At 36.8% G+C, this 16237-nt stretch overlaps 1 long non-coding RNA gene across 1 annotated transcript; it reads left to right on the top strand.

Annotated features, from left to right (window-relative positions):
* Window positions 1-4851: 4851 nt before the first annotated feature.
* On the top strand, window positions 4852-7082 carry LOC136287839 (uncharacterized). The gene is made up of 2 exons (XR_010720373.1): window positions 4852-5204; window positions 5843-7082. It is a non-coding gene; the product is annotated as an uncharacterized lncRNA (long non-coding RNA).
* Window positions 7083-16237: the final 9155 nt, after the last annotated feature.

Raw genomic sequence — 16237 nt, 5'->3', positions numbered from 1 at the left:
GCAACATAAATATTAGCTTATTAGTACTGCCAGTCAATGTTTTAAAAAAAACTTGATTCTTTTAAGTTATAGGACATCCCAGTAAAGCGCTGAAAAGTGAAATCTCATGAAACAGAAAAAAAAACATGTCTTGTCTCAACACCAGTGGGAAAAAGAAATGGAATTCAATTAGATGTTTTATGTAGGAGTCTCCAGTGATAAATCAAGCATTGTTTATTAATCCACAGTAAGTAATATCATCAGGTTAGGGGAGAAAAAAAACTATATGACAAAAAAATAGAAGACAATTCTAGCTCTGTGTTTGAAAACAGCCCCTGGGAAATGCCCTGTGCATGAAAGATGAGTGGAATTCAGTCAAAAAAGGGAAAAGTTTCCAGAAAAAAGCTTGCAGGAACACCATTTCTGGAATCAGTTTCCCATCTTACTTGCATAGACTATGGAAATTATTTAATTTGAGCTCTCTATAGGAATGATTTTCTCATGGTGGTCAAAATCCTCACACAGTGCCCACAGTCCCCGCCCCTCCCCCCCCCCCCCCCCGCATTGTTTTGGTTCTTGCTGGGATGTCCATTCTGTCTATGCTACTAGTTCTCTGAGGTTTTGAAAATATATTGTGCTTATGACATAGTGAAAGTGATGTCTTTCAAACTGTGATCTCCAAGAGCTGACAACCAGGTCGACGTTGTACTTTGTCCAGTGTGCCCTTCAGACTCACTCCCTGCAAGACTGGGAGAGCTGTTACTGTGTACTGTGGCTGCCTCCTGGCCCACGTGCTCAATGTTTTGGTTTTTTTCCTCCTACAATATCTGGAATCCATTTTTTTGTCTCAAGACCATTCCTGATTGAAATAGCCCATTAAATCCTCTTATCCTTCAGATTACGATGTACAGAGCCCAACGGTTGGTTGGTAAGGGCAAAGATATTAGGAAAGGAACACAAAAGGACAGCTAAAAGAGAAGACAGAAGGAATTACTGCCTTATCAAGAGAGACCAGAGAATTCTGTAGGCTGTGCAAGTGAGATTTAAAAAATCTTGAAGAGTGAGTATGAATACATAACTAGAGCACGACCCTTAAATTATACAACTAGAGAGCAGTCATTAAAGCTGGTAGCATACTAGCTTAAATGAAGCTTAAAAGCCACTGCTTCATTCACTGCACATCGAATTTCCTGAATTCATTGGCACAGGAACTTGTGAAGGTAGATAGTATTTGCAGATTCAAAAAGGATAAGAAATTTAATGACTAATACGTCTCTAAACAGACAGAAATATATACCTTCCAGTACTTCCAATATAAAGATTGTGGATGCTAGAGAAATTACAAAATAAATTGTCTAAAAGTACTGTTCAGGTTTGCCTACTTATTCCACCTCATTTTGATCTTTTTGAAATAGAATATTGTGTGACATGAATCATTCTGAGCCAGCCAGGCATTTCTGATGTCACCACATCATTGTTCAGCTTCTGGTAGTTCCTGTACCATTCTCTGGGCTAAACTATGCTAGTCACCATTAAAAAATTTTTCAGGTAAGGCACAGAAACTCTAGAAGCAAAATTCCCTGGAATTTCCCAATTTCCCAAAATTCTATAATTTAGTAGTACAGACATAATTAAATGAAACAGTATTCAGATCTTGAAAAAAACAACATAATATTAATTCCATTTGCAGTCCTTAACTAAAACGTCTACTTTCCTAACTCATGATGCAGTTCATGTAGAAGATAACATTACTTTAGAAAGAATTTGTTATGGAAATATGGATTTCTTTTCAATTATCTAATCCATTTGCTGTTTTAGATCCCTATGCTTTGCTAATGTACTGTAAACTTTCTCTTCAAACATTAGGTATGTTGTTTAGATATAAAGAATGAAATGTAGCTGTATCAAGATTCACATTCAATATAATAGACTAGGAAACTCTATCATCAGATTAATAGAAAAAAGTGACATTGATTATCCCCCATATTGCTGCTTGATAAAATCTTATTTTGCCTTGTTATATTTGAAGATTGAAATACTTACATTGAATTTGATTTTGATAGATATTCTTAGTTTAATTAATGAGCTTGTAACAATCACATAATCACATAATCAGAGATTATGACACAATGTTATAACAATATAATTAATAAACTTATAATGTTCTTGCCTGGTGAATATTTCAACTTCACTATAATAATTCCCCAAGGTCTTTGAAGTTGTCATGTATCTTTGTTGTCTCTAGCTATCAACCCTATTTATATTAGAAGTTTTTTAAATCCTGCAATTTTATATAATCCTCATAATAAATTCCCATTCCACTTCATTTCTCTAGGAAAATTCCAGTATGACAATAAATAGATTCAGACTTTACCAGAAATCTCTCCATGCACTTTTTCAATCCTCCTTTGATGCATGCACGGTCTTCTTCAAGTGCCCTGACACTCACAGAGATTCTACATAAACCAAATCTCATTTGCTGGTATTTTTCCATATTGACTTTAAAGAAGATAGGTTAGGTAAGAAAAATTAAAATACACACTTCAGTCTTCTTTAAACTCTGAAGAGATCACAAGTTATTTTGAACAATAATAAAAATCTTTTAAGTTATCTTAATTAGGACCCACTATCCCTCAAATTTTATAAACAAACAGGGAAGTGCACCATTTTGATTCAGTCTCTCATTTTACTGGAACAGTAGATTTGCTTTTATTTATTACTTTTTGTACATAATACCATGTATATGGCCAGTATGTTCTCTGTAAAACAAAGTCCCACCACGAGTGTTTTAACTTTTCAGTGCTGTTAGATAATATCAAAGGAGCAAGAAATCAGAGTCAAGCAGGCTGTGAGACTAAAGAACTGAGAAAAATGCAATTAGACAGGAGGCAACCTGGTGAGCACCCCTGGAGAGACTCTTTGTCCAGGCTGGAATAAAGGACTCATTCAAGTAGGTCATCAAGTGTATAAGACATCTGTGGTAGAATGATGAAAGTAGCACTGAGATGATAGCAATCAGAGCCCAGAGCATGTGCATAGAAAATGAGATGTAATATCAATGCAAGCCCCAAGGGAGAGCATAAAATGTTTGTGATGGCATGTCATAACCCAGGAAGCTGGATGGAAGACAGTTGTAAAAGCAGGAGAGAAAGAAGTTGCTAGTAAGGTACAGTGACATGCAGGAAAGGATGAAGCTCGTTGAAGGCAAAAGGTGCCAAGGTGAAAAACAACATGTCCAGCTGGTAGCACAGGAGAGACAAGTGGTTGCCAGGTGTTACCAGCTGCAAGGGGAGAGGCAGGAGACCCAGGAGCTCCTGCATTTCCCTTAGTGACCACGTGCTCTCTTGCAGAGGTGAGTTCTCCATGCAGGATAGGGTACATCAAGGACAGGGAAATGAGACAGAGGCACACAGAACTTAAGTGAAATCAGAAGCTTTAATCAGCCTTGATTAAGTCTGGACTGAGAAAGAGGCAACTTATGGCCAAGGAGGTTGAAATACTAGAAGAACAAAACAGAAAAGAGAAAATCACAAAGGCAGGGATCAAAGCTCAGGGGAAAACTAAAATTTTGTCTTAAAATTTTGCTACAGTGCTGTTACTGCTTCTGGGAATCATAGTGTCTCTGTGCCTGAGAGTGGAATGATACATCATCCCCAGAGTAATCAAGCAAAAACTTTCAGGTACAATAGAACTACAACCTCACTAAATTCTGGGAGAAGATTATGAAAATGTAATACCAGTGGTGTCTTCCACATATGAGTTACAGTATGAGGCATGAGGAAGAGACATGTCCAGCTACAGTATCTGGGACATGTGTGATGTTTTCATGGCACGAGGCAGAAAATGAGTGCCACTGAGTATGTAATTGCATGATTTAAGCAGTTAACATGGGTTTTTTAGGAAAATATATAGCTTTTATTTGTGAAGGGTGATGCTGTGATGAACAAAAAAGAATCAAGCTAGCAGCAGGAATACCACTTCTATGCCATAAAAGTGTTACCCATCACATAATATGCATCTAACAGCTACATGGCTGTCTACCCTGTCAAACTTCCTTGAGCAGTCTTCAGTTGATTTTTTTAGCCTTGTTCACTACTTTTTACTCATGACAAGCCAGGAAAAATGAAAAAGTTTAAATAAGAATTCTTGAATGTAGATTTCCAGTTTCACAGCAAACAGCCTGTATCTGCTAGCCATTTATTTCCTTCTTATTGTCAGTCTGCACCTGAAATGGAGATAAGAAGCCTAGCTTAACCAAAGTTTAGTGATTGCAACACTGGCTGAATTTCAAGGCTGTTTTACTTTGGCCCCATTCTTAACTGCAGAGAAATGTTATGTTCTCCCAAAGTATATAGAAGACACTTTTATATTTCCCATTTATAAAAATACATGCATTTTTTTCAGATAGCTTTTCCTACTAGACTGTGTCTTTACATGGCTTCCCCCACCCTGCCTGACGGGCAACCTTTCAGATTTTGCAGCAAGGAAATTGTTCGATGAAGAGATACTCTTGAGGGCCTAAATCTGATTTCACATTCAGCTACATGAACAAGGAGCACCTGTGCTGAAACCAAAGTAAAACTAGTGTCAGCTGTCATCAACTGTAAACCCTGAAACTTAAATTTCAAAACCAGTGCACCAACAAAGTAAAAGAGTTCCACTTCAGCTGAAATGGGTCATTTTTCAGTTGTATTGTCTAAGAAATGAAGAGCAATTAACAGAGAAGAGCATGACCAATACTATTATATTTCATGACAAAATATAAAATTAATATTTTAATAAGTTTAGTTTTCAGCAGGTTTCTTGTTTCAGTACTTAGTCAGCAAATAGTCATTTGCAATAATTTACCCATGCCAAACACCAGAGGAACAAGACAGCTGTGAGATGCAACCTGCCTCTCACAAATACTGCCTAGTGCTGCCACCCCCATGTCATATGCTTGCAAAATGGTAAGGCTCAGTTCATTTTCATCAAGGATATGCTGAGACTTAGCTCAGGCATAAGAGGATTAAAGATACACCAAACTGCGGACTATGAAGCTGGTATCACTGTCTCCTGTCTGTGTTATGGTGATGAGGGAAGGATCAAATGCACCCTGAGACACTATCAGCTGCATCTGATGGCAGGCACTACTATGACCAAAATTGCTCCGGCAGTTAACAGGACAATTACAATGTGTCTCTTTAAAATTGAAGCCCTGGGAATCTTCACAGAAGATCAGTGAGGTAATGAGTCTCATTTTCTTTGAAGGACTTACTAGAATACAAGCAATTTTTAATGTCTCCTTAAATTAAATTATATTATAAATTCTTAATTTAAATACTCTTCCCAGCCCTTCATGTCAAGCATCTCAAAGACTATTTTTTTAGTTATTAAACTAATTTCATGGTCTACACTGAAAAAAGTGTGATCGAATCAATCACTAACCCAGAATTAATAAGGAACATTAAGAAGATATCAAGAAATAATGCTGAGCACATAGAAAGCACTGGCATTAGTGTATCTCTTATTATAGGAAAAAAATTTAAAAAAAGATCATGAATAAGACAAAATCTGATTCTCAAATTCTTATCTAATGATATTGAAAGGCACAGGTTAAAACCAAACGTGCTTTGACCAAGGTTAGATTGTATTTCTATAAATGAAAATGTGACTTGTGATTGCTGAAATATTAAAATTTCCTATCAATTCTTACTGCTTTGAGAGACATGATTTTTTTCTGTAGCAATAGGTGAAAAATTTGAGATGGGTTTATGAATTATGTAAAGCCAACTGTGTACATTTCCTTTCAGTTTTTTTATTGTTTACATTTATTTAGAATTGTAATTTATTAATACATTGGTACTTAATGATCTTTTCTCAGGTGTGGCTAGGTCATTCTTCAGCTAAAAAAATGAAGATGCTGAAAGATTGAGGAGCTGCATAATGTCAGCACAAAAGGACAAAAAATCCCACGTATTATGTGCAGCATCTTTGTGTCTGAGAGAGACTGAATTGAATAAAAGGGCATGGATCTCCAACCACTGAACTTCCTCATAAGGTTATCAGACACAGCAGAACTTCCCTTCATTATCTGAGAGACTATGAAGAAAGAGGTCAAAAAAGTCACCTCCTCATAAAGGTTAAAGTCACCTCCTCTGTAAATTATCCATTACCTCGGATACTTCATAATACCAACAATCCTGTAGGAAACTCTATGGAATGAATTCCTGTGAATATCTGTAATCTACTGCAAAAATCAGCCTTTCTTTGTAAGCTGCCTGAAATATTAGGAGTTCAGAACAATATCAAATTACTGATTTCCTTATGTGTTCTACAGAGTGCCGCAGAATATTGAACAGGTATATCACATGGATTGATTCTGAATGTATAAGCTTAATTTAACATTTGAAAGTTGATATTGTTATCATCACTTAATCAGCTTGGGACAATAGAAATGCTGCAGGCAGAAACATCTCAATCATATCCTACATTACTTTACAGAAACAAAACCATGCAGAAGCCACCCCATGAACACCACAGAAGTGTGTAGGAGGCAATTTGTAAGCAGAACAAAATTTTTTGTATAGTAAAAGAGCTGATTTAATAATTTCTTTTCAGATGATTCCAACTTTCAACTCCAGAGACATGAAGAGAATGGTACTGTACTGTACTACTGTCAATACTCAGCAAATGAAAATGAAAAGACTCATGGTGTAGTATCAGCCCTAGACAGAACAGGAAATTTATAAATACCTAAAGGATGGAAGAGATTTCGTGGGAAATAAACCTTGAAAAATCTGAGTATGTGGCGAGCAACTATTAGTTTTTCTGAAAAAATAAATGAAAATAGTTAGACATTTGTAAAGCACTGACTAAGTAAAACATGGCATTATGATAAAGAATTGGCACTATATGCTACATTTAAGAATAGACTACATGATTTCCAATATTACTGCAAATGGTACAATTACATCCATTTCAAAAGGGAGATTTCCAAGAGGACTGCTTTAGTCTTGATTCTGTCCAATATTGTCATCACTGACAAGGAAGCTAATATAAAAATTGCTACTGATGTGCAGATGGCAAACACTTGTAAAATAATAAAAACCAGATGCATCCAATTCTAATATGTTTGTATGACTTTGGAACTCTGAATCTTTTGGTAAACAGAATTAATTCTAACAGACTCACTAGAGCATCACATCTATAACTGTTTTAGGCACAGCAAAGAAGGAAGTACACTATGTGTGTGTGCACATGGACACTCATACACACAGAAATGCAGTTTATACCAGATTTCTGTGACCACTTGTGATTAGTTTAAAAGTATCAGGTGGCATAAGAGCTACTCTGACATTTAAAAGGGAAGAAATTGGTTGACTAGTTTTGGTTCTTTTAATAATATCCATAGCTCTTGTGAGTTTTATTCTGATGCATTATTTCAGCCACATTCCCACCACAAAATGGATGTAGATGGGCTGGAGAGCGTCCAGGAAAGGGACACAAAGAGGATCAAAAGACTGGCAAGCTTGTTGTTTGAGGAAAGGCTGAGAGAACTGGTTGTTCAGCCTTGAGAAAAGAAAGCTTAGAAGATATCTTTTACAGTGTTCCAGTATTTAAGGTATCTAAAAGGTGCTTAAAAAGAAGATGGAGACTCCCTTTTTTAAAAAGAGTTGTGGAAAAGGCATAGAGCAATGGGTGTAGGTTACTTCTGAGGAGTTTCTGATTGAACACAGGAGGAAAAAAATTTCCACAGGAGCAATCAGACGTGGAATAATCTCCCCAGGGAAGTGCTGGATTCCCCAGAGTTGGACAATTTTATGATTCAGCTGGAAAGCTAGACTGTGCTTTTGCCCAGAAATGTTGGACCAGATGACATTAGAAGTCTCTTCCAACATGGTGTTCAATGATTCTATGAAACCAAAGAATATATAAAAATTCTTTTATCTATTCTGGCGCATGCATGAGGTTTACCAGTACAAATAATTTATTGGTTTCAATATCTTGATCAAATTTATCACTTAGTACATAATAAAATTCAAAATGAGCAGGGAGCTTCAAGATTTGAAATAGAACAGTGTGAACTTGCTTTCCAAGCTTGAGAATTATATTATTATATTATAGTGAGAAGTTCTGCTCCTTAGGCATGAGTTAGTCCATGCATGAGCACACGAAGGGGGCTGACTGGCTGGAAAGGAGCTTGGCAAAGCAGCCTCTGGGGTCCTGGTAAACAGCAGTTTGAACATGACCCAGGGATACTCATTGGTGACAAGGAAGGAGAACAGCCTGGACTGTGTTGGGAACAGTGTTATCAGCAGGTCAAGGGAGGTGACCTTTTCCCTCTCTTCAGCTCTGGTGAGGACACACCTGCAGTTCTATTTCCAGTTCTGTGCTCCTCAGTACAAGAGACACGATAATCCTGGAGAGAGACCAATGAAGGCCCATGAGGACGAATAGAGGAATAGAGCATTTCTCCTATGAAGGAAGGCTGCGAGAGCTGGGACTGTTCTGCCTGGTGACAGGTAAAAAGTCAAGTCAAACATAATTTTAGTTTCCTGGCCTTTTCTTTTTTTAAACCAAGGAAGGAGTCATATTAGTAGGAATACTATTTGTACACATTTTCAGTGCTAGGTTGCAGACTGATGTCATTGGTGGCTGCTCTATGATTCACAGCAACAGGAAGACCATATTAGAAAAGAACTTGGGATTTAGGTTCATATATTCAATATGTAAACGCTATGTAAGTATTTCAACATGAGCAAAGATTCTGTTTGATTGATAACAACTGCAACATAGAGACAGAAGGATAAAAAGGCAGGGATAGCAGAAGATGCAAAATTGACTAATTTTTCTATACAAAAAGGAAAAGCAATAATGTAAACTTTAAGCCATTATATTTTGCATGATAAAAAGAAGTTTTCCATTTTTTAATTTTATTTTTCTCTGTCAAAGTTTGCATGTGTTGCTATATTATTTCTAGTTGGAATATTTTCTTAGGTTAGACTTTTCAGGAAAACCTAAAGGCACTTGAAATAAAGGTTAATTGGATTTAGGTGTCTAGGCACATTTAAATCCCATTGTGTTCCTCTCTGTAATCTTTAATAACACTTGCAAAATATTTTCCTTCAAATTGAATTGGTAGAAAGTTAAGGAAAAGTAGAGTCAAGGTGAATCTCACAGGCTTCCTGGCTGCATAGTCATATTTTGTTCTCTAGTAGCCAGATTCTCAATTGTATATTGTGCTGGTTTTAGCAGGGATAGAATTAATTTTCTAGTATGTTGGTATGGGGCTGTGCTTAGGGTTTGTTCTGAAAATAGTTCTAAAGCACAGGGATGCTTTAGTTACTATGGAGAAGTGCTTATATGGCATCAAGGACTTTTCTGTTCCTCACCCCACCCCAGCAGTAAACAGTTTGGGGCTGCACAAGGAGCTGGGAGTGTACACACCCAGGACAGCTGAAATATGAATGGTAAATAATTTAAATCACTATGTATTTGTGAAAACTGAGCAGTGGAGCTGCTCAGTTATTACCTCTAAATGATAGTCTTTAATAGTCTATAATCTTACAACAGACTGTACTGGGAAGTAAGGCAAGAGAAGACTTCCACTCCTATTTTGATTTTATACAATATCCACCTTTCAAGAAAAAGATTTCAGCGAAGAAATTCTGGGCTAGATTTCTTGGATTATGGAGCACTCTAAATCCAAAAGGGTCACAAATCTCCTGTGGAAAAGCAATAACTTTATTTTGCACTTTGTAGATTAATATTGAATGGTAAAAAAGAAAGTAGAAAAAGTCAACAGAAAAAAAAAATTAATGAAATTAAGCTTCCAGACCATTGTGAAATCCTAGATGTTGAGAGAGTCTCAAAAACCTTACTGAAGCCTAGGTGGAGTTTCACTTGTTTAACAGTATTAAATGTTCTACATCTATGTAAGATAAAGAGATAAAATAGTAGGCACACATAATGACAAAACAAGAAGTATCTGCAATAGTTTCTATTTCTTTCTTAGTAGAGTTTTAATGACAAAATTACTGGATATTATCTAATATTAATGCTATGATAAATATAAAAACATATCAGTTTACCTTTATTCCGTTCAGACTATAAAGTTATAAAGAAAATAAAAAGATTTCTTGTTTATAAAAAATGCTGACTCACTGAATTTAAAAAATGAGCCCCAAGCTCTCAGAATGAGAAAATGAATGTGAAACACCCAAACTTAGTCCTTTTTTTATGCACAACTTTTCTGAAAGATGAAACCTTATCTTGCCAATAGGTTGGTACATTGAGCAGTTATAGAGTGAATTCAGGGTACCCTTTAGATATCTAATATCTAAAGGAATGTCAGATTACCTATGCTATTCTCTCTTTAACTCCAAAACAACAGTATAAATGATGCTTCACAGAGTCTGAGTGCCTTTCTGATGGGGTTGGTCACAGACCAGCACCTCCTGCTGCAAACAAATCTTCTTACCATTTTCCACTATAAAGGGAGATTATACAGCAGCAAGAACCAGCTTCTTCCTTGAGGTGCAGGGTGAGAGGACATAGTAAGACACTGCACACAAGTTACAACAAGAGGTCACAACTTGTAGGAAGGAAAATTGCAGCCAGGCGTAGCGATGCAGCTCTTTACCATGAGAATGGTGAATTCCTGAAGCAGGTTTCTAGCAGAAGCCTTGGGATAAAAATTCCTTGATGCTTCCAGAACTGAACTACATGAGCCCCATGGCTAACTGATCTAGTTTTGAAACCAACTATGTTTTGAAATGACCTGCAGAATCCCTCTCATCTGAATTTTCCCGTCTTTTTTTTGCACTCTTCTACATCTGGGACACAATTAAGTTTTAATAAGTCAAGAAGTTCTGTTAATTTGTCAACAATATTTTTATTTCTCTGTCAGTAGATGACTCAGTTTTCCCTTTTTCATTATTTATTTTATTATAGGTACTTACATTTTTCCTCTTTCTATACTCAACTATGTGAACAAACATCTAGAAATAACTGGTTTCATTTGGAGAGACAGAGACCACAATATCTACACAGTTATATAAACAAACAACCAACCAAACAAAAGGCTGCGGGAGTTCTGACAAATTTATGTTCATTTTTACAAGGTCTCCTTATGATTTGGAGTGATAGAAAATTTTAATTATAAAATATTTTGGTAGGATATATAGGTGTTGTTTGTTAACCACAATAGAAAAAGAAATTTGGAAAGAAAATATATACAGGTGTACTGCATTTCATAACAGCAATGTACTAGAAAGTCTAGAATACAAAGGACTGCCATGATCTAGTCTAGTTTCCTGTTATTTTAAGCAGTACATTGGATAATGTCTCATAATATTCTAGTTTCTCTCCCGAAATTGCTTGGGCATCATCTTTGTTTAAGTTTAATTATCTCTCCTCAAAACTCCCACTGAGAGGTTCTTTTCAGACCAAAAAATACAATAAAGACACAAGTGAGTTACAATATGGAACAACTCCTAACTTTTATTTGACATTATTCTATGAAAATCAACAGAAGGATGAATTTTCGCAGTCCCTCCATGCTTTACAGACTAAGAGACAAACCATGAGCATTTTATGAGGCTGCTCGGTAAGGCAGTGGGTAGAACTTAGAATATTATATCAATATTGTATGATATCAGAGCACCACAGAAACAGCAGGTTAGAATTTAATTTAAAATCTTGTGGGAAGCCGTTACCAGGAGGAACTGTATTACTGAGCATGAAGCCTGCAGCATTATGTAGCAGTCTGGTCAGCCTCTGCACAGCAGCATTTATGCTCTGATACCCTATATTGTTGAGAGGCTAATGAAAAAGAAAGGCTTGATCATTTTATTCTCAAGCATTTGGTACATAAAACATTTATATACTCCCAAAGAGTTTAAATACTGACAAGCTTCCTTGGTCCAGTATAGATTAAAATCATGGTCTCTAACTATGAGAATTTCCAGTGAGAGCAGAAAATATATGCTTTGTGTGATGGGAAAGTACAGCAGGAATAAAATTCAGTAAATACGATGCCAGTATTTAGATTTCTACATATGTATGTCAACAGATTATATAATGTGTAATGGCACTCATCCAGTACTTATCAATCCAAACAAAAGCATCTGGTGTATTATCTGATTCCAGTTCATTGGCAGATATTTTCCCCTGGGCTTCAGTTGTTTCTGTAGAATTGATTTCAGTAATTTGTGTGTCAACAGCACCTTTTTCTCCACATACCCTCCTCTCTACAGGAAGCTGTAGAGAACAGTGAGGTTGCCCCTCACCCTCCTTTTCTCCAAAGTGGACATGCACTCAGCCCTTCCTCATAGGATTTACCTTCCAGTCCTTTCAACAGCTTACTTGTCCTCCTCTGGGTGCATTCAAGCCCCTTCACATCCTTCCTACATTCCTTCCAGTGCTGAGGGTGAGGCTGCACCAACTCTGAACATGGCTGGACAATCACCTCTTTTGACCAGCTGGTGATGATGGGTTTGGTGATTCCAGGATGGGCTTTTCCCTCCTGGCTTCTGGGCATTGCTGATTCAACTTGGCTCCCACTGTCACCGAGCATCCCCAGATCCCCTTCTGTTCTCCAGCCACTCCCCTCCAAATTTATAACTGTGACATAATTGCTCCATCCCAAGTGCAGAATCCAGCACTTAGACTTGTTTCATTTCATCCCATTAGGGATGCTGCAATGTGTCTAGATCCTCCAAGGCATCATGTCCTTCAAGAAAGTTAACAGCACCTGCCAGTTTGTTATTATCAGTAAACTGTTTAACACAATACTCAAATCTTATGTCCAGCACTTTTGGGACATTTGCTGTTGCTCTTCCTAGAAAAAAATTGCTGTTGCAAACTTGGGTGGTGCAGATAGACACAAATGACTATTTGTGTCTGTAAGCCTCCAAACCCCCAAAGTTTCTGGCTAACAGGACAAGAAGTTGTCCATGAGCCAGCAGGCCAATGGTAACCTGGGTGCATTAGGGAGGGCACTGACAACAGGTTGAGGGAGGTCATCCTGCCCCTCTACTCAGCCTCAGTGAGGTAAAATCTGGAGTCCTGTGTCCGGTTCTGGGCTCCCAAGTCCAGGACAGACAAGGAACTTCACATCCCTGGAAGTCCTCAAGACCAGGTTTTATGAGGCTTGGAGCAGTCTGGTCTAGTGGAAGATGTCCTTGCCCATGGCAGGGGGTTGGAACTCGATGTTTTTTAAGGTCCCTTCCAACTCAAAACAGTTTTTGAATCTAAATACTACCAGCAGCAGTACCAACAGCACAGTCTTGACATCTTTTTGTAAAAGAGGTAATGCTTTCTATACGTCTGTTAGCTGTAATAGGCACACATGGAAAAGTTCTGGCATTAAATGACACATAAAGAAGTAATATGTCTGTTAAATATTGCTGAAATGTATTACAACTAAACTTGTGCTTCTTTAAAGAGTCAAGCCAATGTGAACACTGCTTTCTACTTCAATATCCTCTGTGTTTCACTTAGATGTTAAAGTAATAACACAGTTTATAAAGTATTGAAGTTTTAGATGAAAACAATCTTCCCTGGAATACAAAACTAAATCTTAGCAGTATTCACTTCACTGTTTACAAGAAACAGGTACTAAATTTATCTAAAATGGTTGTTTCTTTTTATCTCCATAACTGCTTCATCTATTATAACTGGGTTTTAATGTTTTGATTTTTGTTACTAAAGTAGTTACCACTAAATTTTTGATAAAAAAGAAACAGCAGTAAACAGCCCAGAGTGACAAGGATTACTGCTGTTTTGAGTATAAATAATTAAGCAGCATATGTGAGAAATGGATCTTTTGCCTATTCTAGAAAAGAAAAATCATACAAAAAATAAAAAGAGAACAGGATGGATGTCTCTGAAAGCTAGAAATGTCTCCCTCAAAGACTGCAAAAGCATTTCAGTTTATTCCTTCTCATCACAGACTTGCCCTGATTAGAATAATGTTATCACTGGGATAGATTTGAGTATTACTTACATGAGTGGTAGAAGAGTAGAGGGTAAAGAAACATTGCTGCATTATGCTTATTTACTTGATTATCCTGCAGCAGTCCAATGCAATTTCTTTCTTGAAAGGCTTCAAATGTAGATCAGATAAAAATATTAACATAAAATGAACACATTAATACAGCAATAAATTAAACTGAACAATTCTTCTATTGCTGCTTTTTTTTTTTTTTCCCCTTGCATCTCTGAAAGTCCAGCTAAACAAGAACTGTTCCTTGACTCAAAGTCCTGTGTACTCTATGGAAAAAATTCATGCTGGAAGCAAAGATTTTTTGTAGTATCCTGTGCAACCAGTTCTGTCTGCAAACGCACATGTGACTTCCCCCCTGTTTGAATTATATAAATATCTTCATTTCTCTATTTATCATGGGTTCCAAGTTAATAGTTACATTACGAGATGCAATGACAAGTTTATACTATCCAGTGTGTCAGGAAAGAAATTTTTTAACAAAACAGTATAAAGATCTCTTATGTAGGTTAGAATTTGTATTTCCCAACAGGAAAAAAAAAATTATATGCTCCACCACTATAATTAAACTAATTAGTAGGAACTGTTAAAGAAGGAGATTTATGGTCATTGGAGAAAAAAGATGAGAATAACCTAATGGAAGTGTCTTGGGTTTTATAACCAAAAAAATGTTTATTCTATTCCATCTATTGAAACCGGGTGGAGCAGTATTTCTTAACTCTGCCCAGATGGGTCAGTGTTGCTCAAATAGGTCAGTACTGCTTATCAGATGGAGCAGTGTTGCTTATCTCTGTTCATTGTTCCACTACCCCCATGGGGATATCTTCTGTTAATGGACCATTAAAGCTCACCAATGTCATGACACATTACATCATACCATTGTGAGGTGCTCTACCGAGGGAGGAGGAGCCAAACCATCTTCACCTTGATAAAAAGAGCCACAAGTGTCACCAGTCATCCTGTTTTCCACTGGCTTCCTGGAGGAAGACCTGACCCATCTCACCATTACTGGACTTTTTTTTTTTTTTTTTTCTATGGGACCATCTCTACTCCAAAAGAACCACATCTACCACTTACTTTGGACAGCTTCAAGCACCCTGACCAACAGGGCGTCAAGATGTATTTCTGACTCTGTCAGGGTTTTCTAGGATTTCTTGTTTGTTTGTTTGCTTGCTTATTCTTCTGTACTACAACATTTGTATTTTTTATATGCCTAGTAAAGAACTGCTATACCTATTCCCAAAATCTTTTCCTGACAGCCTTTTAATTGCAAATTTATGATAATTTAGAAAGGGGAGGGGGGGAGGAGGGGCTTACATTCCAAGGTAGACTCCAATCTTCCCTGGCACATAACTGTCCATCTCAACCAAGACAGGAAGTTAAAGATATTGTAAAATGAAGCTGTGGTTCCCAGAGCTTGCAGATATTTTATGCCCTCAGTGAGGAAGTTAAAAATATAGGTTTCAGCATTTTACAGGAACAAATAATATCCGACTAGAAGAAAAAAAACACAGGAGAGAAAAAAAAGAGAAAAAAAGCAACAGAAAGCAGGGACCCTTACAGATATTAAAGGGCAAATTGATTAACACTTAAAATATCTTAATAGTATTCTCTTTTAGCAGTTTATTTAAGGATTAATCAATTCCCTGTGCATTATAAACTACAAAAACCAAAGCAAAGCAAACATGGATGCATCCCACTCCTTTCTAAGAATAAAATAGTGTATGTGAGTTATGAATGTGCATCAGAAAATGTTTCAAAAGAAAAAATAGGTAGCTTAATTGGCTAAAGTCCGTAGAGATGAAAAATAATGTTGATAAAAACAAGCAAAGCTCTGCTTGTATTTATTCAGTCAGGAACTCATATTTTTTGTGACCATTCAAATGGATTTTTATTGACATCTGTATCGAAATATATCTGAACTACATGCATAATTGATTTTGACTCCCTATATTTGTCTGTTTGCTGATGTCAGAATTCACCTTTCCAGTACAAGGAGCACTGGGCTTACACTGAAGTTTTGCTCTGGTCTAAGTGGTGAGAGTTATCCACAACCAAATGCAGATATTAACTTCACATTTCTCAGAGAATATAATGCAGCAGTACAGATTTCTTACCTTATGGTTCTCCAAAACTTGTACCTGTAGTTCTTTCTCATTCTGTGGTTTTCATTCACTTTAGACACTATTTTAGTTAATGCAGCAAAGACTGAACTGGTTTTGTCCATGTCGGTATAGCAATATGTTATTAAAAATTTTGCTGAATACTCTA

The sequence above is a fragment of the Chamaea fasciata genome, unplaced genomic scaffold (genome assembly GCF_029207755.1).
Source record: "Chamaea fasciata isolate MVZ Bird 193981 ecotype frontalis unplaced genomic scaffold, bChaFas1.0.hap1 SCAF_3, whole genome shotgun sequence".
Taxonomy (NCBI): domain Eukaryota; kingdom Metazoa; phylum Chordata; class Aves; order Passeriformes; family Sylviidae; genus Chamaea; species Chamaea fasciata.
The sequence above is the reverse complement of the archived record's forward strand: the minus strand, read 5'-3'. Positions and strand labels throughout refer to the sequence as shown.